Below are 24,975 nucleotides of genomic sequence, written 5' to 3'. Positions count from 1 at the left end.
GCACAAGTGGTTTTTTTTTTTTTTCTTTTAATGCTGCATTCCAGTCTTATCCTACCGTAATTTTCAGAAGCAGTTTTTTTCCTGACACTTGTGAGACAAATGCGTGCACAGCCTAGTATAGGGCAGTGGAGTGCAGAGCTTACCAGCACAGGTTCTGGAACCAAATGGCTTGTGTAAAAATCAAACTCTGCCTCTTACTAACTGTGCTTCCTGAGCACCACTGTGTTACCTCAGCTTCCTTATCCATAAATTGGGTTGAGAATATACCTACCTTAGTAGGTTATAAAATGCTTATAGTAAGTACTCAAGTGTCAGCTATTTTATTATAATCATTTTATCACAGTTTGAAATGGAATTTCAAGTTCTCTAGACAGATGATTGAGCTACTGAATAGATTTAGAGACTTTAAGTTTCACGCTACTTCTAACTGACCAGATAACTAAATAAGCTAATCACTTCTATACATCTGTTCCAAAGAAAGTAAAATTTGTTGCAAAATCACCTATCGGGGACTTAAAGATGATGTCTACATATGAAGGTAAAGCACTTCACTCAAGAAATCAGACTCAAATAAACCCTGGGTGATGGACCTAGAACATCTGCACATTCTTTGTACCTAAGAAGAGAAAGAGACCATTCACATAAATCAACAAGTTTCTGGTTAACAGGAAAGGAGTCGAGAAAAAACAGCTTTGAAGCACCATCCACACAGTGACAAAGCAACAATAAAAAACCAGGGACAGGGCTTCCAGAGCACATGAGGGCTCGCTGCACACAGGGTGGCACGTGGGTCAAACCGGTGAACAGGAGTCAGTTAAAGAGCAGAGCAGGCTGGTCAGTGCTAGTCCCAGGCAAAGCTGCCGACCACAGAGTGAAAGTGTGAGCACCCAGAGCCAGAGCAGCAGGGTCCCACTGTGGGATCACTGCACGCAAAGGGTAAATGTTTCGGCAAAGACCTCTGCCTGAAGACCAGCCGCTCTCTTTTTCAGCTCCTCCCCTTGAGCCTCTTTCGAATTTAGCTCCTCCTTCAGTTGCTCTACCTGTCACGACACTGTTATTCTTTTTCACTCATGTGTCAACTTAGGTCTTCTTATTATCTGCTTTTGAGCCAGAACAGTAACTGGAAATAACAATAACTCATATAACACAATCAAATCTGTTCCCCTAATTTCCTCTTCAAAGGACCCTAGATGGGCTCACTATTTTCACAGGGTAATGGACTGAAATGTGCTAATCAGCAAATGGGAAGCAGAGATGATATTTTATTTTGTTCTCAAGTTAGAATGATAAATCAAAACTAACAGAAAGTTGGATATGTGAATTTTTAAGTTCTAAAAGTTACATGAAATTGGCCGTAGTCATTGATAACAGATTCTTAAAATAACAGAGGAATATTCTACTGACTTATATGCAGGTATGGGTATCAGAGAAAGAAGCCAGAAACTGTATCATTAAAGGAACAGTGTTCACTTCTGAGAAATTAGGGAACTAACACAATTGGGATATGGGGGGCAGGGGGAGGGGGAGGAACACTTATTTTCTAGCTAATATTTTATAATTGAAATTATGATCTTTAAAACACCACAGACCTGATAAACTGATAACTGTAATAAACTAAGTCCTCCAATTTGCCTAAAATAGTTCATAGGATCAAAATAAATGCCTTTGGCTCTAAAGAAGGAATACTGTGACTGAGGTTATAATACAGACTGATATGTCTCAGCGATGCCTATCCTACTGTACATACACCCCAAGTGCACGTGGGAAACAATAAACCTGATACACATGGGTCTTCTCCAAGGGAGAGCGCAGAGGGCTTTCCTTTAGGGAACTGTGTTTGAAGGGAAAACACGATTTTATTTAAGCCATTTCAGGAAAAAAAAGGGGAGGTGGATTCAGTCTCTTAGGCTGAATTTGACTTCTAAATTTGTTCACAACACATAGAGAACGCGATGTTTCATATGGTGAGAAAAACTCATCTGGATGTAATCCTACTAATCGCCTCAGAAGTACTGGTAGACATGAAATGTTAAACTGTGATAATACACACTTAGCCTCATACAAGTAATTTTCTTTGAAGTGAAATGTGAAATAACTATACAACATCAGTAATTCTGACTTTAATTCTGGGAAAGTTCTATCTGAAAGAATTACGGTACAAGTATTCTTCCCTGAAGCCTGATAAAACAGCGTGAGGTCCATCATCACTAAAGAAGTAGGAACATGCATCAATTTTTCAAACCCCATTTAAAAATCACGGTATCACACACCATGACCTTGTTTTTCATAAATTTAGAATGGCTCCGATAGACCTCCATTTGCCTCATTTCTTCCTCTCGTTCTTCAGTACTCAAAGCCCCGTTCGATTTCAGCATCTGAATCTCCTCTTCCAAGTCTCAGAGCCCACGCTCCATAGAGGAAATTTTTGAATCCTGAGGACAAAGGAAGATTTAGACATTAAAGTATTCGCAAAAAGTCAGAGAGGTTGCACAAGTCTGTCTTTACAGATGTGAAGTTTAATAAAGATAAACAAATATGTAGAAATATTGCAACTGGTGCCTTGCTTCTAAAATATATCCTTCATGGCCATATGGTGGAGAGGACTGAGACTGAGATCTATAGTATGATTTTTCCTCTATCCTTTCCTCTGCACCCTTTTGATTAAAATTGAGAGTATTAACTAAAGAAGTAGAAGCAATGGAAAACTAGTTAAAGTTTCTAAGTACTTTATGGTCAACAAACTTCTAGTGAAAACATCTGTAATATTAACAGTAAAACCTTTTCTAGCTATAATATTTTATCGTTTTACTTGACCCCCCCTAAAAGGCTTATTTCTGCCCGCAAAGGAGTGGGGAAAAGAGTAAGAAGGTTTCAAAGATTTACACAATAATGCGTATAACCCTTATCTACAATAATAAAGATCTGATAACGTCCCACTGCAGAAAAACAAAGGGATGAATAATTACGTTAACAGTTACACTTTATCACACAGTGGTCCCGCCTTTTCCACAGTTTTACTTTCCGTGGTTCTGCTTTCTGTGGTTTCAGTTACCTGAGGTCAACTGCGGTCAGAAAATATCAAATGGAAAATTCCAGAAAAAAACAATTCAGAAGTTTTAAACTGTGCACCGCTGTTCCAATCAACACGATGAACTCTCACACCATCCCATTCTGTCCCACCGGAACGTGAATCATCCCTTTGTCCAGTGTACCCGCGCCCGTTAGGCACTCACGGCAGCCACCTCGGTTATCAGATGGACAGTCCTGGCATCACAGTGCTTGTGTTCAAGTGACCATTTTTACGTGACAGTATTTTATTTAATACCGTCCCCAAAGCACAAGAGTAGTATGCTGGCAATTCAGATTTGACAAAGAGAAGCTGTAAGGTGCTTCTTTTAAGTGAAGAGGTGGAAGTTCTCACTAAGAGAAAAAATCATATGCTGAGGTTGCTAAGATCTACAGTCAGAACGAATCTTCCAGCAGTGAAATTGGGATGAAGGAAAAAGAAATTCGTGCCACCTCAAACTGCAAAAGTTACGGCTACAGTGCATGACAAGTGCTTAGTTTAGATGAAGAAGGCATTAGATTTGTGCAGTAAGATACTGAGAGAGAGAGAGAGAGAGAGAAAATGAGACCTATTCACATAACTTCCATCACAGCATACTGTTATAACTGTTCTATTTTACTATTAATTACTGTTGCTAATCCCTTACACACTGTGCCTAATTTATAAAATTAATCATAGGTATGTATAGGAAAAAACATAGTATATATAGGCTTTGGTACCATCTGTGGTTTCAGGCATCCACTGAGGGTCGTGGAACCTATCCCCTGCAGATAAGAGGAGGCTACTTACTGCATTAGTAATCTTACTTATTCGCTATACTTCACCATGCATTGCAAATATCTCATAATGATTTCTAAAAAGAAACGTCACTGTCCTTGTAAATCAGCATCACCACGAATATCACCTCCTCGTACAACATCCGTCTATACTCATTTTCTTGGTTTTGTCTGTCACAGTATCCAGTTTATCCCCAGATTGCTTTAGATGTCATCAATTACAGAAAAACTCCTACAAAGAATAGATACTTTTACATCTATAGTTGCATATGCTTATTCACCTAAGAAGTAAAGACCTTAAAGAGCATAAATTCAGTATAGCTTTATTTTATTTGGAATTTTAGAGAAACCATTCCTTTAGGAAGAAATTTTGAGACTGACTTCCTCTTTTCACTTTACCTCAAGCCTGTCTTGACTGACTTTCCTTGTTATCTGAGAGTATGCTGATAAGAGTTAAAGGATTTATCATGAGACACTTACAGCTAGCTATTTTTAGGTTCGGGGGAGAGGCGAGGGCTGTACTCCTCTGACTTGCATTGCATTACCTTTAAAAATAACACAACGAAAATTTTCTTTTACAAATCTATTCAAATGAAACTTACATTTGGTTCAAAATTAAACATATTAAATTAACACAATCAGAGACACTCTAAACCTAAACCAGGATTTTGATTTACTCGTTTAAAGCTATCCCGGCCCATGAAGAATAAACAAATAAACGGCTTCAAATGCACTATCTGAAAATCCCAACACAGACAGAGAGGCAGCTCTTGACCAAATCAGACACTCACTATCAAATCATGCACCATAAAATCTGCACCTAAAAAGGGACCATAACTGCAGCTCTGAAAGCCATGAGGCAGAAAAAGAACCTGCCAGGCTACTTTCTGGGATGAGGCCAGAAAATTAACGCCTGATATGTTGGACTAGTTGTAGCACCGACCAGTACTCAGGCTGGGTTTATTTGAGGACAGCCCTTTCCAAGGAGGCTTCTTACTCCTAGAACGTATAATAACTAAATAAATAAATTCTTTATCATCTTACTACTCTATACTTCCCCAGCCCTGGGTCTCCCATCATTAATCAACCAACCCCACTGAGTCCACTGAAATCCTCTTTTCCTTGTTAAATTTCCCAAATGCTCAACTTTTTTTCAAAAGTTGTCTCCCTGCTCTAAGTAAACCCAGGCTTTCCCAAAGGATATAATTTCCCCCAACGCTCTCCATTGAAGTTCACTAATCCACCAGCATCACAGAGTGGCAGGGACAAGTGTGGGCATCCTCCAGGTTCCTCCATGCTGCTCCCATTTAAAGCTCACACTCCTCTTCACTCTCCCTCTGCACGGCTGCCATCTAGGGGCTTCCCCGTCACTCCCGCCCGCTGAAGAAGTCTTCAGCACCCGGCTGACAATAGATCTCTCCTTCAAATGCCACTCTTGCCATAATCCTAAGATTTCAATGTCCGAATTCCTTGACATCCGTAATGCCAACGCCTTCATCCTCCGGTCCATTTTAGCTATCCAGTTTACAAGACCACATCACCCAGGCCTCTCCTCCCAGGCCTGACACACCGTCACTCACATTAACTGCTGCTCTTGTATCTCACAGAGTCCTCCACCTCCCTAACTTCTACATTTTCTCCCAACCTGTCCATCCATTCTGAATTCTCTTCCCTCCTATCCAGGCTACATTCCTGGACTCATCATCCCAACTACTCCTTCACCTCCACCCTCAATTCACTTGCATCCCAGTCATTCTGCCATATCTACCCAGCAAAACTCTAACCCTACAGCAGTCCAGTAATTCCTCCCTGCTCCTCCACTGCTAAAGGGAAAAGAAGAAGTTAGAGAAGGGAGAAGGAAGCAGAGGGAAGAAAGTGGGAGAAAGGAGGAGGGAGAGGAGGAGGAGAGAGAAAAGAATATTACGTCACCTTGAAGACAGCTGGGCTCTTTTATTGTCCACCATCACCTCCTTTCCCATTTCCCCCAAAGACCAGTCTAGGTCTTCATGATCCTCTCAAGCTCATGCCACACTCTCAGCATCTCAGCTATTTCATCTGCAATTTCAACATAACATCTACCTGACCCCACTGGGCCACCAGAATCTCAGTCTCTTGCTTCTTAGCAGAATGGCTGGAGGTTAACACAACTTAAAATAGATCTACTGCCAGTTAAAACCAGTACACTTCCCTGTGCCATCAAAAGGCAAGCAAAATAATTCTGTGAATACAGGTACACTCGTGTGTTTTTAGGTTCCAACAGGGATCAGGAAATAACATGTACCAATAAACTTGTGGGAAATGTGAATATGTAATTATACCTTTCTAGAGGCTGTTTACAAGATTATGTTCAAGACTATGAATTGTCTAACTATAAAGAACCCAGAATCCACTAATTTGGTATTTGTTTGGTAAACCCTTTCCCCAGTGAGAATAAAGATGTATACAACAATAAAAACAAAGTTTTAAGAGGAAATCTTCTAAATTAAGAGAACCATTCTGATAACTGTACTTGAGAAGCATCTATTTACATAAAACTATTTATATACCAAAAACTAAAGACTCTTGCCACATCAACAAATATTAAATGAAGGCACATGATGCAAAACACCGTGTCAAATTTTTTAGGGGATACAAAGAAGTTAAAAAAAGAGACAGAGAGGGCAGGAGGGGGAGAGGGAGGGGTCCCTATCTGTAAGAGTCTTCTAGCTCTTGCAAGAAGGAATATGTTGTTAATAAAAATAATAATAGCATAGCAGCTAACACTGACTGAATGTTTACTATGTGCCAGGTCCTGTTTAAAGTGTTTTACTTGTTTTAACTAATTTAAACCACAAAAGAACCCATGGGATAGGTACTATTGTTATCACCATTTATCAATAAAGAAATTAAGGTATGGAGAGGTTAGGTTACTTGTTCTATGTCACACAACTGGTTAAATAAAGCCAGGTTTTGAATCCAGGCAATTTAACACAGAAGGCAAGCGCTTAGTCACCAATCACCATAACGTTCAGCCTAAAGATTTCTAACTACTCAGTAACTTAAAGCAGAAGTTTTCAAAGTATAGTCCGTGAAAGCCTGGGGGTGCCTCCTAGCCCTTTTGAGAAGTCAAAACTATTTTCATAATAATACTATGACTTTATGTGCCTTTTCCACTGTGTTAACACATGCACTAAAGGTATAAAGGACAGGCAAAAGCGCTCGTGCCTCTGGACAACAGCGCCAAACCGTGCTAGCCGTCAGTGTAGTCTTCAGTGCCAGCACTCTCAGACAAAAAAGAAAACTAAGAAAGAACATTTTTAAAACACTGGCTCACTTAGGAATGTCCCTGGTGACTTTTCATATGCTCAGCCCTTGAGTATGTATCTCTGTACCATGCTGTGTGACGACACAGGAAGGGGCCAGGCCCGGCTGCTGCACCTGGGTGTGACGCTGCTCCCAGGACAGCACTGGGTGCTCTGTGAGCTGCAAGCCCAATCAGGTACTTTTTTCACGGAACCCTATTCTTAACTCGAGAGAAGAACTGACACACAAACTTGGTATTTGGTGGACATTTTCTTAAAAACAAATGAAATGAGTCATTTTAAGAGAATAAGGGGCCCTGATATCAAAAGGTTTGAGAACAGCTGACTCCAAGAAATGCTGGACAAGAGGAAACGAAACTGAAGTTCTTTTAACGTGTCATTTTCATTAAGTCTTACTATTTCTTCTCAGTCTACAAAATGAGTGAACTATTATTACATACCACTTTCTTAAACTCACACATTAAAGTGTGAAATGACACATAAGATTCCTTAGGAAGTTCTCATCTTCATTTCGATAACAGTTTGCAGAGCTTTAGTTTTGGCAGAATCGGGGGCATTCTCAAATCTCCGATGCATCTCCTATACAAGAGAAGCAAAAAAGAGAGTACGTGTCCTCCTTTTCACTCTCATTTTTTCAACAGGGGAGTGGAGAGGCAAGGGAGTAGTAGTTACATGCAAAGATGACTACCCCGGCCTTGTAAGACATTCTGATCCACTTTCTGTCTTCCTGACCTTTCCCTGTGGACCAGGGAGCACACAGACTGCATTCAGGCTAAGGGGTACAGGAGGGTCCCCGTCTCTGCACACCTGGTTATACACGGTAAGTCACACAGACCCCAGCCACCACAAGAGGTGAAGCTCCGGCACATCCCCAGGTTGTGTGTCGCTCTTCCACAGGACTCCAAGACGTATTATCAGAACTCCAAACAATCCAAAAAGGGGATTAGAAAGAGTCCCTTTTTAAAAGGAGAAATCAGGACTTCCCTGGTGGCGCAGTGGTTAGGAATCCGCCTGCCGATGCAGGGGACACGGGTTCGAGCCCTGATCCGGGAAGACCCCACATGCCGCAGAGCAACTAAGCCCATGCGCCACAACTAGTGAGCCTGCGCTCTAGAGCCCATGAGCCACAACTACTGAAGCCCGCGCGCCTAGAGCCCGTGCTCCGCAACAAGAAAGGCCACCGCAATGAGAAGCCCGCGCACTGCAACGAAGACCCAACACAGCCAAAAAGAAATAAATTTATTTAAAAAAAAAGAAAAAGGAGGAATCAAAGTAGCCACAGTCCACACTGCACAAAACAACTGAAAGCATTTGTGTGGACAACCTCCTTTGCACAGCATCCTCCCCCAGAGCAACAACCACCGGGCTACCTACGATGGAAATCTCTCTCCAGAGGGGCTACAATCAGAAAAAAAAAGAAGGTAAGACTGCTGAACAAGTTTCCTAAACAGTCTACAGGTAGCAAATGGCAGAAAAACATAGCTATTTTTTTCAATCCAAATGTCAGTGCGTTCAGGATCAGAAAGGAAGGAAGGAGATGGCAGAATATCACAGTTTCGGGTCTTCAAGGATCACCCTGAAGTTACCAGACCTCCTCAGGCTATTTTCTTGTCAGATTCTGGGAATGTCTCTGAGTCAGCCAGTACTTCCAGAGTACCCTGGTACAGCCCCTAGCGATGGCAGAGAATACAGATGGATATTTTCCATCTGAACAGTGCTGGTGAAATTCTAGCCCTGCCCTCTGCTCTGCCCATTTGACATGTATATAGATGTTTACTAGGTCACTCAAACTTATTTCATCCAAAACAAAACTCGTCATTTTCTCCTCTTTAACCTAGCCCCTCCTCTGAAGACTGATGAGTCTTGCCCATCTCCTTAAATGGCATTACCCTCCCGGTGGTTCAAGCCAAACAGCACAGTGTCTCCTTTCATTCCTCCCACATCTTCACTTCCTACCACCTTCTAGAGCAGGTCCTAATTGTTCCAGCTTCAAAAGACTTCTTGAATTTATCATTTCACTCCAGTTCCAGTCTAGTTTCAGCCTAGATTACTACAACAGCCTCGAGTTAAGTTCCTTTCATTTCCTCTGTCCATTTTAAAGAAAGCAATGGTGTACTCTAGATAAAGCATCAACAAATCACGGCAATAGTCTGTTTTCAATCCTTCAACGAGTTTCCTATTTACTTCTCACCCTCTACAAGGTCAACACAATCTGATCATAACAGACAGAAGACTAGCTCTCCTGTCATAAACTATGTTAAAATTAGACAAAAATGCATAAAGCAACTGTTTTCAGACGCTGGAAAACAAGCAGCACAGGAGTATGATCCTTGAGAGAAGAGAAACTAACAAGGTTATGGTCCGGACTTGCTATCCAATATGTGATGCAGGGAGAGGAAGACCAAACAGAAAACAGCAGTCCCGCAGAGCTCAGAAGACAGATCAGTGGGTAAGAGTCCCAAAGACAGGAGAAATGTACAGAGCAGAATGACACAGAGGAAGAAGCTAGCCAGAAAAGCAGCAGTGTCTGATCTGACAGGGGTCCCCTGGAGTCTTTGACCAAATACTAAGCCTGCATGTACAGGGAAAGACTCCACAGTGTCAAAGAACAACTACCAGAGAGCTATGAGTTGAGCAACTACCTGAACGCACATGGGGCTGGGAAGAATTCAAGCTCCAAAGAGCCAGAGTGGAGAGAACATCAGAGGCACTGAGCAGAGACACCAGAAAGGTCACGTCTTAGGAGTAGAGACAGTCTAGCCCTGGAGGGAAGGCTACCTAGACTAGAGCCAACAGAGTGTAAAAGCAAGTCTCGTTAAGGATCGAGTTAATCCACAATTAACCCCTGCAAGATAAAACACTTCATTAAGACAGTAAAATGCAGAACACATTAATCCAGGACAAAATCTGAACACATTAGTTCAGGCCATAATCACCTCTCACCTGCATTAAAACAACAAACTCATCAGTTACCCCCCAGCCTCCAGTCTGTCCACACTGAGTCTACTCCCTACACTGTAAACAGGTGATAAATTGGGCACACAGATATTAGGGAAATTTCCAAATGCTTTACAGTGAAACTATTACAATTTCATTTTAAACTCTAGCAAGCATATCAGCAATATATAAGGAAAGAAATCCATTTGAATAAAAAAAAAATCCTCTTCTGCTAAGGAACTAGGGTGCACTTTAAACCATTCGCAGGCATAAAGCTTTCCTGTTAAGAGCTTGTAAAACCTATCAGTCCTAACAGATCTCCATTCAAAGGCCTGCGCATTAAAGCTCATTATGAACACATCCTGCAGTCAGTGGGCTGACCAACTCCCCTTTCCCAGAGAGCACATCGAGCCTCTGACTCCTGCACCGTTAATAAAGGGAGAGGACTCTGCGAATAAAAAAGAATGTACCATTCAGACAAATGTAAGAAGTCGAATGTGCTAGTGCTTGCTTTATTTCGCTCTTTTTAGCCTGAAAATTTTCACTCTACACAAATTAAAGAAAGCTCAGAGATTCATACAGGTAGAATTATCTGGATCTTGTTATATTGTCAACTGTGGTACACGGTAGAAAACGTGTTCAGTTCCTCTCACTGATTTAATAAAGAATAATGACTAGAGAAAGAAAACAAACAAGTTAGGAACAAAATTTCTCCGTTGTTAGTAGTTTCTTTCTTTTTAAAAGTAAGTCAACATTTACTTACACAACTGAGAGAAAGGAGCATTTGTGACTGAAAAGTAGTACTTATGTCTGAAATTTCTTTCTTTCAAGTTTCAGGTTTTAGCCTCCAGCACCCTTGGTTCAAGGCTAGACGTCCCTTCAGCAGATTTCAATCCTCCACACAAGTTCTGGGCTTACTGTACTCCACACGGAGAAGTGAAGAAGGAACCCTCACTACTCCTCCTGTACCTCAACTCTGCCATTGTCAGACAGCACTGCACTTTGACCCTTTACCATCTCAAGTAACAGCATGCTTCTGAGAAAACATATCTTCCTGTCAAAATGGAAATGAGGTACAAATGACACAACAAAAAAAAAAAGATGAGGAAGGATAACCTGAATCAGTAAGTTATGCGATGCAACTGTTCACACTTTCCAAAATCACTAGCAAAGGGAAAACTAACTAGGGACCCTTTTTCTTTTTTAATTCTTCCTACTCTTTGTCCAAAGTTTCTGTTTTTTCTATATACGTTTATTTCTCTTTTTTTCCCTCTAACCTCCTCTGCTTTTACCTGACAACTGCCAAAGATACAGATGGGCATTCCTCAGACATGTTACAGCCAAAATTCCTGGCCTAGAACCTAGTTAAAGAATAGGGCTTTTTTTTTTAAACATCTTTATTGGAGTATAATTGCTTTACAATGGTGTGTTAGTTTCTACTTTATAACAAAGTGAATCAGCTATACATATACATATATCCCCATATCTGACACCTTCTTTTTTTTTTTTTAACATCTTTATTGGAGTATAATTGCTTTATAATGGTGTGTTAGTTTCTGCTTTATAACAAAGTGAATCAGTTATACATATACATATGTTCCCATATCTCTTCCCTCTTGCGTCTCCCTCCCTCCCACCCTCCCTATCCCACCTCTCTAGGTGGTCACAAAGCACCTAGCTGATCTCCCTGTGCTATGCGGCTGCTTCCCACTAGCTATCTATTTTACGTTTGGCAGTGTATATATGTCCATGCCACTCTCTCACTTTGTCACAGCTTACCCTTCCCCCTCCCCATATCCTCAAGTCCATTCTCTAGTAGGTCTGTGTCTTTATTCACGTCTTGCCCCTAGGTTCTTCATGACCTTTTTTTTTTTTTTCCTTAGATTCCATATATATGTTAGCATACGGTATTTGTTTTTCTCTTTATGACTTACTTCACTCTGTATGACAGACTCTAGGTCCATCCACCTCACTACAAATAACTCAATTTCATTTCTTTTTATGGCTGAGTAATATTCCACTGTATATATGTGCCACATCTTCTTTATCCATTCATTGTTGATGGACACTTAGGTTGCTTCCATGTCCTGCCTATTGTAAATAGAGCTGCAATGAACATTCTGGTACATGACTCTTTTTGAATTATGGTTTCCTCAGGGTATATGCCCAGTAGTGGGATTGCTGGGTTGTATGGTAGTTCTATTTTTAGTTTTTTAAGGAACCTCCATACTGTGCTCCATAGTGGCTGTATCAATTTACATTCCCACCAACAGTGCAAGAGGGTTCCCTTTTCTCCACACCCTCTCCAGCATTTATCGTTTGTAGATTTTTTGATGATGGCCATTCTGACTGGTGTGAGATGATATCTCATTGTAGTTTTGATTTGCATTTCTCTAATGATTAATGATGTTGAGCATTCTTTCATGTGTCTGCTGGCAATCTGTATATCTTCTTTGGAGAAATGTCTATTTAGGTCTTCTGCCCATTTTTGGATTGGGTTGTTTGTTTTTTTGATATTGAGCTGCATGAGCTGCTTATAAATTTTGGAGTTTAATCCTTTGTCAGTTGCTTCATTTGCAAATATTTTCTCCCATTCTGAGGGTTGTCGTCTCATCTTGTTTATGGTTTCCTTTGCTGTGCAAAAGCTTTGAAGTTTCATTAGGTCCCATTTGTTTATTTTTCTTTTTATTTCCATTTCTCTAGGAGCTGGGTCAAAAAGGATCTTGCTGTGATTTATGTCACAGAGTGTTCTGCCTATGTTTTCCTCTAAGAGTTTGATAGTGTCTGGCCTTATATTTAGGTCTTTAATCCATTTTGAGTTTATTTTTGTGTATGGTGTTAGGCAGTGTTCTAATTTCATTCTTTTACATGTACCTGTCCAGTTTTCCCAGCACCACTTACTGAAGAGGCTGTCTTTTCTCCACTGTATATTCTTGCCTCCTTTATCAAAGATAAGGTGACCATATGTGCGTGGGTTTCTCTCTGGGCTTTCTATCCTGTTCCATTGATCTATATCTCTGTTTTTGTGCCAGTACCATACTGTCTTGATTACTGTAGCTTTGTAGTATTGTCTGAAGTCAGGGAGCCTGATTCCTCCAGCTCCGTTTTCCGTTCTCAAGATTGCTTTGGCTATTCGGGGTCTTTTGTGTTTCCATACAAATTGTGAAATTTTTTGTTCTAGTTCTGTGAAAAATGCCAGTGGTAGTTTGATAGGGATTGCATTGAATCTGTAGATTAAGAGTAGGGCTTTTAAACCTCAAACACTGCTGCAAATCTTAACATGAGAGCAGTTGCACTAAACAAGGTTTGTTGACTAAAATATTATAGAGACCAAAATTAACATACGTGTAAATGTTTTAAAACAAATTAGTATTTTAATTTTTTTTTTTTTTGGGGGGCCATGTTGTGCATCATGCGGATCTTAGTTCCCCGACCAGGAATCGAACCCGTGGCCCCTGCAGTGGAAGCGCAGAATCCTAACGACTGGACCGCCAGGGAATTCCCAACAAATTAGTATTTTATTCATCACAATAGGATCTACATTTCAAAAAAACAGGAGCACATATAGAACTGAAATATTTATTCAGCCTATAGACAATGCTTGGTATGCATATGGATAGCCAATCCAAAAATTCCATAGCCAATTCAGGTATGTTCTGCCAACAGACTGAGAACCAAACTTTGGTGTATCACGGAATCACCTGTAAAGCCTGTTAAAACTCCATATGCCTGGCCCCAGGCACTAACCACGTCTTGACTCTAGTTCAGTATGTGTCCAATAGGTGTCTTCACGCTTCTATCCATCAAAGGAAAGGCACTCCAGTAAACAATACAAAATCTAACAATAAGTCACGTAACAATGTAATTTCAGTACAAACAGAAAATATAATGCTTAATTTAATTTTTGTTTTTCTTCTTTGGCTTTTATTTGGGGGAATTATTTACCTGCTATCTCCAGAATCATGTTCATAAACAAAATGGAAAACTAATCACAAATGTTCCTGGATATGAATGCCATTTTAATGTTACTGTATTTCATCAAATCTAAGATGCCACTGATTGTAAGGTAAACCACTGTTTAATGTGTTGGAAAGAAAAGAAGGAAATGCCTCCAAATAAACCATGACCCAAGCTTCTATCATTCAGAATTTTTATTTTATACTGATTGCAAGACCCTTTTTTACTTATTTAACCATAAAGTTTAATCATATATCATTTTGAACTGTTTTATAACTTTCTCCATACCAATAATTGTTTCAATGCTGGTTCACAGCATAATATTACTGAAGATATACTAAACAACAGCTAAAGTTAACATGAGAAATAGCAACAATACTCACAACATTGACTAAAATGAGCAGCTGTTAACTGTTTGTGAGTACACAGGCAAACAAATCAAGCAGGACTGTGGCCTTGCTGACAGAGATTTTAAGATGCCATCAAGGATAAGACTTATTAACTCAATTTCATACTGTTGAGATGGGGAAAACTATGAGTCTTGGAACTGATGAAAACCCGCTTTTTAAAAAGATGGACAATAATCCAATAATAAGAAAACCTATGGATATCCCAGTGTTGCCAGCTCTCAATTCTTTCTGCCTTTCTTGACACACTAGTGATATAATGCACAATAGCCATTTCAAGTCACCACTCACCCAACCTAGAGTTGTTAAGTTCTTTATTAGACTTCCTTGTTCACTCGTAATTCTCCCTCCCCCATTTATTCTCAACACAGCCAGAGTAGATTTTAAAAGCTAAACTAGATCACTCCCTTGATTAAACATTGGTGCAGTTTTCTCTTGCACTTTGAATAAAATTGTTGCATTACCTGCAGGGATCCTGAAGCCAAGTGCTTTGTCTCCTAGAGGGCATGGATTTTTGTTTTGTTCACTGCTACTATATTTCCTTGTGCTCTGCACATGGGTTAGTGCCCAATAAATATCTGATGAATGCAATGAATGACTCTGGCCCTGGCTACCTCTTCAACCTCTCATCTCATGCCTGTTTTCCCCTTAGACAATATGCTTTTGTCCTCTAGTCTCCTTGCTGTCTCCTGAAAACTTCTCATCCGGCCTTTGAAACTGTTAACCTTCTTCATGAAATGATTTTACCCAAATGCTCAGCAAGACTCTTTCAACTTTCTTCAGATCTCCCTTAAAGGGCACCTCCTCAAAGATGCTTACTTACCCTGTTTATCCCCTCTCCCAACATAATTAGACTCAACTAATTTATTTCCTCTCATAATTATGTTTATTGTCTCTCACCAGATTTTTAAGTTCTAGGAGGGCACAGACCATGTGTTCTGACATGAAAAATGTATACCCAGCGTGTATCCCAGGGTCACATACATTCTAGAAGCTCAATGGATGTTTGTTGAGTAATGAGCAAAGAAAGGCTGTGCCGAGTGCCTCTAGCACCTTGTCACTCTGGAAACAAAACAGTCAAGCCACATGTTACAAAGCTTTACTCCAAATTACCATTTTAGCTTCTGTTACCTGTATTTTCTAACATATACAAATTTAATGGTTTAAGCCTCTTGCTATGGCAATAAAAGATTCTTTCCTGTCTCAAGATTGTATTAAAACCTTTTTCTTACATTCTCTTCTAGTGTTGTTATTTTTTAACAAGTAGCTATTTCATCTAGAACTTAATTTGATGTAACTATGTACTGTTTTCCAAATAGATGGCGATTATTCCCAAACATGTATCATATGCTTAAAACTATATTATTTCTGGGTTCTATTCTGTCTCATCAATCTAGCTATCTATTACTGTGCCAGTACCACAGATTTTAATATCACTGGGTTTGAAACACATATATCATGAGCTGCTTAAACAAGTGTTCCCGCACTGTTCTTCTTGCAAAGAAACTGCAACGTCATTTGGGCACGTGTCAAGAATATTCCTATTGGGATTACACTAAATTCACAGAGTTGGGGGAAAGCAGCATCTTTATATTAATGTTCCCATCTACATTGTAATGAAAATTTAGCCCTATCCTTTCCATTACTGTTACTGATATTATTTATTCCATTTTCCTTATCTAACAGCACTGCCTAACACTTCCAGAATAATGTAAATACTGATGAACAGTATCTTTGCCTCTCCCTAACTTTAATGGATGCGTCTTAGTATATGTCACAGTAAGCGCAATTCTGGCTACTAGTTTAAAATATGTTTATAATACACATTTACTGAGTTGTTTTATTTAAATCATGCTATAAAGGTATCATTCCATTCTTATTTTTAGTTCATTTGGTTTAGTTTTCAAAGTGTCTAACATTTTATCTAATGTCTTTGAGATAGCTATCAAACACTACGAGGTTATCTTTTCCTTTCACCTATTACAAATTATAACTGTGAATGACATATTGAGCCATTCTGGATTCCTAGAATAAACTCCTTTTGGTCAGAATATTATCCTTTTATCATAATGCTGATTTTATCTGCCAATATCTTATTTATAACTTCTATACCTAAACTCATAAGCAAAACTGGTTTGGGGTTTTAGTTTGTTTTCTAACCTTCGTTAGGTTTTAGTATCCAGTGGTCACACTGGAGAAAAAAGAATTGGAAAAGCTATCCTTCTTTCTGTAAGCTCCAGGCTTAAACTTCTTTCCCTACATTTCAACTTATTCAACCAACATTTCTTGAGTACCCACTGTGCATTTGTTAAGACACTGACAAGATAAAATTTCATATATATATATATACACATCCTTGGTGCAAAAAATTAAGTGAACAATGAAGAAACACACATGGAAGTATACTATAATATTACTGGCTCATCTACATATATGTATAGAGCTGCACAAGGAAGACTTCACAGAAGAACTGCAATTTGCGCTAAGTCTTGAAGGCAAGTAGGAGACAAAGAAAGGAGAACCAGCATTCTAAACATGTGTTCATGAAGCAATCACTTCTACTTGCTCTTAAATAATTTTAATCCATAGGACTGTGTTTCCTGTAAGATGACGCTACATTACTAATGGCAACTGGAATTGTGTATTGATACAACTAACAAGGCCTATATTTCTTTCCACATTATGTTCAGAAGTGGGACTTCATATTTGTAGAGCTTGTTACTTCAAAATTAGTCTTAAATTCATGTTTTTTCCTACTACTTGTTCAAATTCACCATATTGCTGGTTGTTCTCTGCCAGAATAACACTGTGGCTTTCCATAATCCTTAACTATTCACTTTTTAGTAACTCCAAAACTCAAAAATAAATGGGCACAGGTTGAAATATTCAGAACAGAAGGAGTAAAAACGTAACATTCAAAGTTCATCACGATGCTGGTAGGGTTTTCATGCTGCATGCTATCTGAGATGATTACACCTTCTCTTACAATGTTCTATGGCCAGGCTCCAGGTTACCTCATTAAAATATAAACTCTTGAAAGTAAAATGAAAGAAACTCAGGATGGTGCCTACAACACAGTAGTTGATAGAAAATTTTCTAAAACAATACAGTCCAGTAATTTGAAGATTGTAACGCACATAGCTGCAGATTAACCGTAAAAATACAGTATATGCTTCTGGGAGGATAAACTGGTCCAATCACTCTGGGAGACAAGACTGATATTCAGAGTTTTGAAAACGTACACACCCTGAGCAAATTCATTTCTGGAAATTTACGCTAAAGAAAAAAATTAATGTACAGGGATATATGGTTAGGGATATTCAGTGCAGCACAGTTTTATAATAATGAAAAATTAACAGTAGTCTAAATTTTCAACAGTAAGAAATATAAATAAATGCAACAGAACATTATAAATTCAACTGAAATTACAAAACTCTACATGTACTGACAAAGAAAGATGTTCAAGACAAATTATTAAGAAAAGCGGGTAACATTACCCGCATCATGCATTATGCATCGCTGCACTACCTAATACAGTAGCCACTACCTACACAGAGATACTTAAATTTAAATTTGATTAATTGAATTTAATTTTAAATTAGTTATATTTAAATAAAATTTAAATTTCAGTTCCTCAGTCACACTAACCACATTTCAACTGCTCAACAGTCACATGCAGCCAGTGGCTACCATATTGCAGAGAGCAGATACAGACCGTCGCCATCATCAGGGGAAGTCGCTGTTTTCCTGCTTTTAACCGCCTTCCTCACCCTTCATTTAAAAAGGGATTATTCAGACTGGCACTAAAATAGTTCTGAGATTTTTTTTCCCCCTATCCAAATGTGAAAATTATCTGAAGACTCTGACCTCATATAGAGAAGTAGAGCTGTCATTTTTTTTTAATTCAATGTAAGATGAATTCTTCACTTAAGCTTTCTTAAAATGAAACATTACATAGAAAAGTGAAAAATTATCAGTAGACACAGTGGTCAGCTAAAGTCTCAGTTTCCTCTCTAAAAATAAGTGACAGCATACCTCTGTAGCATTCCCTCCAGCTGTGCCTCCAGGGCAGCATATAATTTTTATCACGGATCTTTTACAGCAAGGCAACAGTTTCCATGGAAACCACAGGGCAAACATCCATTACTGCTGCCTAGGACTTTATAAGCACACCGAAACTGAGGGAATCGCTTACTTTCAATTATTAATATTTTAAAATTGAGCAGTAGTTAGCTACTTTAATTCTGGTTTTGTTGTGTGTGTCTCTATGAACAAATCAATAGATGAGGAACAAATCAAGAAAATTCTGTGCCCCTCTAGCAACAAAATGAGTCTACAGAAATCAGGAGGGGGGAAAAAAAACCCCAGAAAGGTATTAAACCAGTATACATGCCAGCCAATGTCATCTCATACAAGACAGCAAATCAGAACAGAAATCAGTGCAGAACTTAGGTAAGAAAGAAGAAATTCCCTTGCACTAGCTCAGGAGAGCATATAAATTTATCTAGGTCAAAATGCTGACTAATCAGGAAAAAAAGACAGTCATAACAACTGAGAAAGTGGCCACTCACCTCTCTCAACAGAGCGTTCTCTTTTTCCTTCTGCTCCAAAAGGCTTTCGAGGTGGTGGACATGCATCTCTGCCTCTGCCAGTCTCCTTGTTCTCTCATGGTCCTCCTCAGTAGCCTTAGCAGAAAGCCCCTTGCTCTGCAACATCTCCAGAAATTTCTTGATGGATTCGTCCCGAGCGTTCAGGGTTTGCTTCTGAGTCTCAATCCGCAGCTCCATCTCCTCCAGAGTCTTTCGAAGGAGGAACAGCTCCTTGGCCTGCCGCTCATGCTCAGTGTGCAGCCTCTGAAAGTTCTCCTCCGTCAGCTCTGCCACGCAAGGCTCACCAGTCCTACTGTTACTGTCCTGTTGAAACAGCTGGTTTAGGTCCCTCTGGATCCGCAATTCATCCTGGAGAGCCTGGACTGTCATTTGCATGTGCTGGTATAAAGACAAAAAAGAAAACCCAAATGAGCTTTCCTCCTCAAGTAGCAGAAACAAAGCAGACTACGGGCAATGAGAAAGCAGCTACCACAGCTCTCAGAACCCTGCATTTAGCAAATGAGGATTCACATTATTCTGTTTTACACTGTCTTTAAAACTGATTGAGATAATCTGTAAAATGTCAGTAATTTAATTTGTGTTTATTACCAACAGGAAACAAGGTCAGTCTGGCAGCTCCTCACTTTGCTTGACTAAATAAAGACACTGTTCAAGATTAACAGAAGGTATTACACGGAACTGAAGGTGAGGAGTGGGGAAAGGCAGGGGAAACCTATAGGAATACGGACACATCATACAAAAAATTTCACCAACAAACACAAAGGATGTCAAAATACAAAATGACTTTTAAGTGCTTTACAATTAAGTTAGCACATTAAATAATAAACATATGAGTGCATGCCAGAATGTGCTTAGCACTCCTTATGTGTTAATTTATTTAATCCTCACTATAACACATGTACTATTTTTTTTTCCATTTCTTTTATTTTTTTAAACATCTTTATTGAAGTATAATTGCTTCACAATGGTGTGTTAGTTTCTGCTTTATAACAAAGTGAATCAGCTACACATATACACAAGTTCCCATATCTCCTCCCTCCCGCATCTCCCTCCCTCCCACCCTCCCCATCCCACCCCCCCAGGCAGTCACATAGCACCAAGCTGATCTCCCTGTGCTATGTGGCTGCTTCCCACCAGCTATCTATTTTACATTTGGTAGTGTATATATGTCCATGACACTCTTTCACCCTGTCACATCTCACCCCTACTATTATTTGAATTTTATTGATGATGACACCAGGCATACAGAGACTTAAATAACTCACCCCAAGATCACACAGTAAGTAATAGAGCTGGCATTCGAATTAAAGCAATTCTCGCAGCCCACTGAAGCTAGTACCCAAAGGTAATTAGATAACTTGAAGCTTTAAAAACAAAAAACAAAACACAAAAAACTGAGGCTGTGTGAGCTATTTATACAGAAGAAGATAACAATATAAGTGAGTAATTTGAGTAATTAAATGAAAATGTTAGTGCAGATAAGCTAGTAAAATGTTCCAGAGGGTATATCTTTAGCCTGTATCCCTAACGAAGGTATATGAACCTTTAATCTGAATGGATAAATTCTAGAACATTATACAAAGAACCTAAAAGGAAGTTACATCAAGAATCATGTTTTTAGAAATGAAGAAGCAACAACAGAAAATCACCCTTTGTATTCAAGGTATTCAAGGTCTGGCAGTGTGCCACAGTGGAAGGAAACTAACCCACAATCAGAAGACAGGAGTTTTAGTTCCAGCTCTCACACTAAAGAGCAACCTAATTTGGAACACATTGCCATCTTTCTGGGTTTCAGATTCCTCATATTTAAAGTGAGGATATAAATGCCTGCACCATTTTTTCGCAGAGCTAATAATATCATTGAAATCTTTGTGGCATATATGTTAAAACGTACATTGTTTAAAATTTTTGGCAAACTGCAAAACAGCAGTAAATATCTCAAGGAAACGATCTGGCAAGTGTACAAAGACGCTCACTGTTGTTTACACCAGCGACAAAATTAGAAACAACCTAAATGGATATTAATAGGTGATGAGTTAAGTAAAGGAGAAATGTCCACCCAGTTTAATACTATGCATCAATTTTTTAAAATGTAGATTTATAGTTACTGATAAAAACTACAGTTACAACATATTAAGAGTAAAAAAGCAGATATATAATAGCAAGTATAGGATGATCGCGATTCTAATTTTTAAAAAGTATAAACATGCAGAGAAAAGTCTAAAAGGATGCAAACAATTACCAGTGTCTGGGTATGGGTAGATTTTACATTTTTCTTCATACTTTTTTGTACTATCTAAATCCCCTACAGTAGGCAAGTAATCAATAAAAAGGGGCATTTTTACCTTTAAAAATAAGAGAAAAGACTTCAGAGATGCCTGCTTGGCTGTGTTCAATTTGCTACCACTTTGGTTAAAAGGGAGGGAACAATAAATATTTACTATTTACTATAAATAAAAAATATCATAAGAAATAAAAATACTTCTGTAATGTTACACAAGAAATAATTAATGGTTATTTGGGGGAACGGAGGAAGGCAAGAAGGGAAGAAGGGAGGAACGAACTGGAATCACTGGGGGACAACATGTAAGAAAACTTTATTCTATTCCGCATAAAAATTTTTTTAACTGAAGTGTAACTGACATTGAAAATTTTTTAATAATAGCTTTATTGAGACATAATTCACACATACCATAAAGTTCACCGGTTTAAACTGTGTAAGTCAGCAGTTTTCAGCATATTAAAAGTTATACATTGATCACTACTATCTAATTCTAGAACACTTCCATCACCCCTTAAGAGAAAACCCATATACATCTGCAGTCACTTCCCAGCCACTTCCCATCTTTCTCTCCTCCTAACCCTCCTCTTGAATTTGAACTAAATGTATGTACTACCCACCCAAAAATTAAATTTAAAAAAATGCCTAATGATATTTTTCCGCCTCAAAAAGGAAGGAAATGCTGACACACGCTGCCACATGGATGGACACTATGCCAAATGAAATAAGCCCGTCACAAAAGACAAATATTACACGAGTCCACTTACATGAGGTCCCTAGAGCAGTCTACCTCACAGAGACAGGAAGCACAAGAGTGGTTGCTAGGGGCTGGGGAGACGGGAGCCGGGAGACAGGGAGTGACTGTTTGATGGGTGCAGAGATTCAGTCTTACAGGATGAAGAGTTGTGGAGATGGATGGTGGTGATGGCTGCACAACAGTATGAATGTACCTTATGAACTGTACACCTGAAAATTGGTTAAGATGGTAAATTTAACATGGTGAATGTAAGCTGTATTTTACAACGATTTTAAACACTGGGGAAAAAATATGCCTGCCATAGAATTCCAACGTGTTGATATTAAATAATTTACTTATAACTATTGATAAATATTTAGTTTGGTTCTCATTTTCCACTATTATAACAGGCACCTTCACATGTGTATCTCTGCACATTTATCCAAATTTTTCCTGGAGATAAATTCTGAAAGGTGGAATTCCTGGATCAGAGGGTATGCAGTTATGATTTTAATACACACAACAAATGATCTCTAAAAGGGTCTGTACAGATTTAAACTTCCACCAAACGATGTCTGAGCACTTTCCTATACCTTTGACAACTGGGTATTTTCTTTCTTCTCTTTCTTTTTTGGGCTTTTCTTTGATTACAAGTAAGACTGAATATCTATTCACATATCTACAGGCGCTTTGTATTCCTTCCTTTGTGACTCATCTGTTCTTGTTCTTTGCTCATTTTGTTTTGGGGACATTTAACCTTTCTCCTAATCCACTTTAAGATCTTTTTATATTTGGAAAACAACCTTTTGCCTGCTGTGCATGTTACAAATATATTTCCAAATCTGTCATTTTTCTTTTAACATAGTTTATGGCAACTTAAATACAGAATTTTTTTAGTGCAAAGATAAGAACCTCTTCTTTTACAGTTTCTGGTTTTGGTATTATGCTTAGCAAGTAGTGAACTTTCAATTATGGCAGTCTTCAAACTCTCCAAATTTTCTTACGAAAAATAAATTTACAATAAAATTATCAGGTATTTGAATTCATGAATATGATTCTTTAAATAAATTTAACTACCCGCATCATGCTGTAAAGATTCTCAACAGTTGTTGGAGTTCAAAATCCTTCATAAAAAGATGTGTCAAAATGCTAATTCTCTGAAGCCTATAATCAACCTCCAGTTTCATTCTTTACCTTTGGAAGTCAAAAAATCCAAATAAATTCTGAGCAAGTTTATCCCACAGGGAAATATCAGAAGTTAAATTCAACAATGAAACTGATTTCTAGGTACAACTGTCCCTCCTTTTCTGGACACTCATCACCAAATTCATTCAAATCAGGAGAAACAGATGTTGATGACAGCTAACAGTCTCACATACACTTTAGCACTTGTGATTATACTAGTATGGCAAGCACTGTTTTGGTGAAGAAAGAAAATACAACGACTAATGTGCCCTGCTTCTTCAGCTCTGCTTGCACCCATTTTACTAGAATACAGAATTAAAATGATGCTCTGACTGGTAGCCGAGAAGGCTACACAGCAATTTTCTCCATTGCAATGGGAATCAGCACCCCTTCTTTAGGCTACATTCAAGCTAGATTCACTTTACTAAAATTCCTGCCAACTCCCCTGGGAGAAGAAAGAAGCAGCAGGCAATAAGCCAGGCTGCTCTTTCTCTAGCACATTCATACTGAAGATAAAGGGAGCATATCTGCACATATCACAGACATTTACCATGACCGACCAAAAACACATGCTGAATTTAGCAGGACAATCTCAGTTGTCAGATATTAGGAAAATTTCTATTTGGGAATTCTGCTCATGACACTCTCCAAAATGATCTCACACTTCTCACATGCCAAATTGTACACCAACACTCACTAGTCTACTTCTGCTCACTCTAACACTCAGCTTGAGCTGGAAGACTGGAAAAATAACTGCTTAAAATTTAGTCCAAGGATTGTACTAAAATTACACCAAGCTGTATCTCAATGAAATGGTAGGATGTTGTGAACAACAGTAATGAAAATTCTTAAATCTCTGATAGGGTTTATGATCATTTTTTAGAAAAATACATCTCAAAAACAACAAAACATCACAACAATGCTTCATATATTTTAGACAAATATCAGAAGCTCTTCTGAGGCAAAACTTCCATTAGTTTCTCTGAACAAGAGAACGCTTTGATCCAGTTTATCCTGATTTCTAAAATGACAGAACCAAGGAGTCTAGAGCTATTTTTAGTTACAGAAAAAGAATATTATGGATACATGAAAATGGTCATCATCACAAACATTATACTGTATCCCAGAGAGTTCAATGCACTATTTGTCAAGATAACCATTAGAAAAAATACCAGTACTGCATCCTATTATGTTAAATTAAGAACGATTTTTTTCCTGAAACATGTAAATACATACATTGAGGAAACTTTATCAATGCAAGATGCAAAAGAGTTTATAGTAATTCTTACTGACATCACCCAAGTCGATCCTCAGGCTCTGTGATGTTCTGATCTGTGCTGTACCGTATGTGTCCCTAAGAAGAGCACTTACCAGCCCAATCTGCAATTTATTTCTTTGTATCTGTCTTCAAGAAAAACTTTCTAGAACTTGGGACTTTCATCTTGTTACTCTAGGGCACGGCACAGTGTTTGGTATAGTAAGTGCTCAATAAATTTTTGATGAAAGATTGACAAAAACAAATTTTCACGCATTATTTTGAAAGTAAATGGCTACTGGATAGTAGATGCAAATCAAGTCCCTGGAAAATTATATCTTTCCCCTATAACAGAGACAATTACTCTTATTCTGTAACAATTAGTTCCTTACCAGCTAACACACAAAAAATTCTATCTCAAATACAAACTGGCCAAAATACTAAATGCAATCCTAATGTTTA

The 24,975-nt window shown here is 38.6% G+C and overlaps 1 pseudogene; it reads right to left on the bottom strand.

Annotated features, from left to right (window-relative positions):
- Window positions 1-24,975, bottom strand: part of LOC132362771 (ELKS/Rab6-interacting/CAST family member 1-like) — a 163,659-nt pseudogene that overhangs the window by 69,364 nt on the left and 69,320 nt on the right.

The sequence above is a fragment of the Balaenoptera ricei genome, chromosome 3 (assembly GCF_028023285.1).
Source record: "Balaenoptera ricei isolate mBalRic1 chromosome 3, mBalRic1.hap2, whole genome shotgun sequence".
Lineage (NCBI taxonomy): Eukaryota > Metazoa > Chordata > Mammalia > Artiodactyla > Balaenopteridae > Balaenoptera > Balaenoptera ricei.
This window is presented reverse-complemented; position numbering and strand designations above follow the sequence as displayed.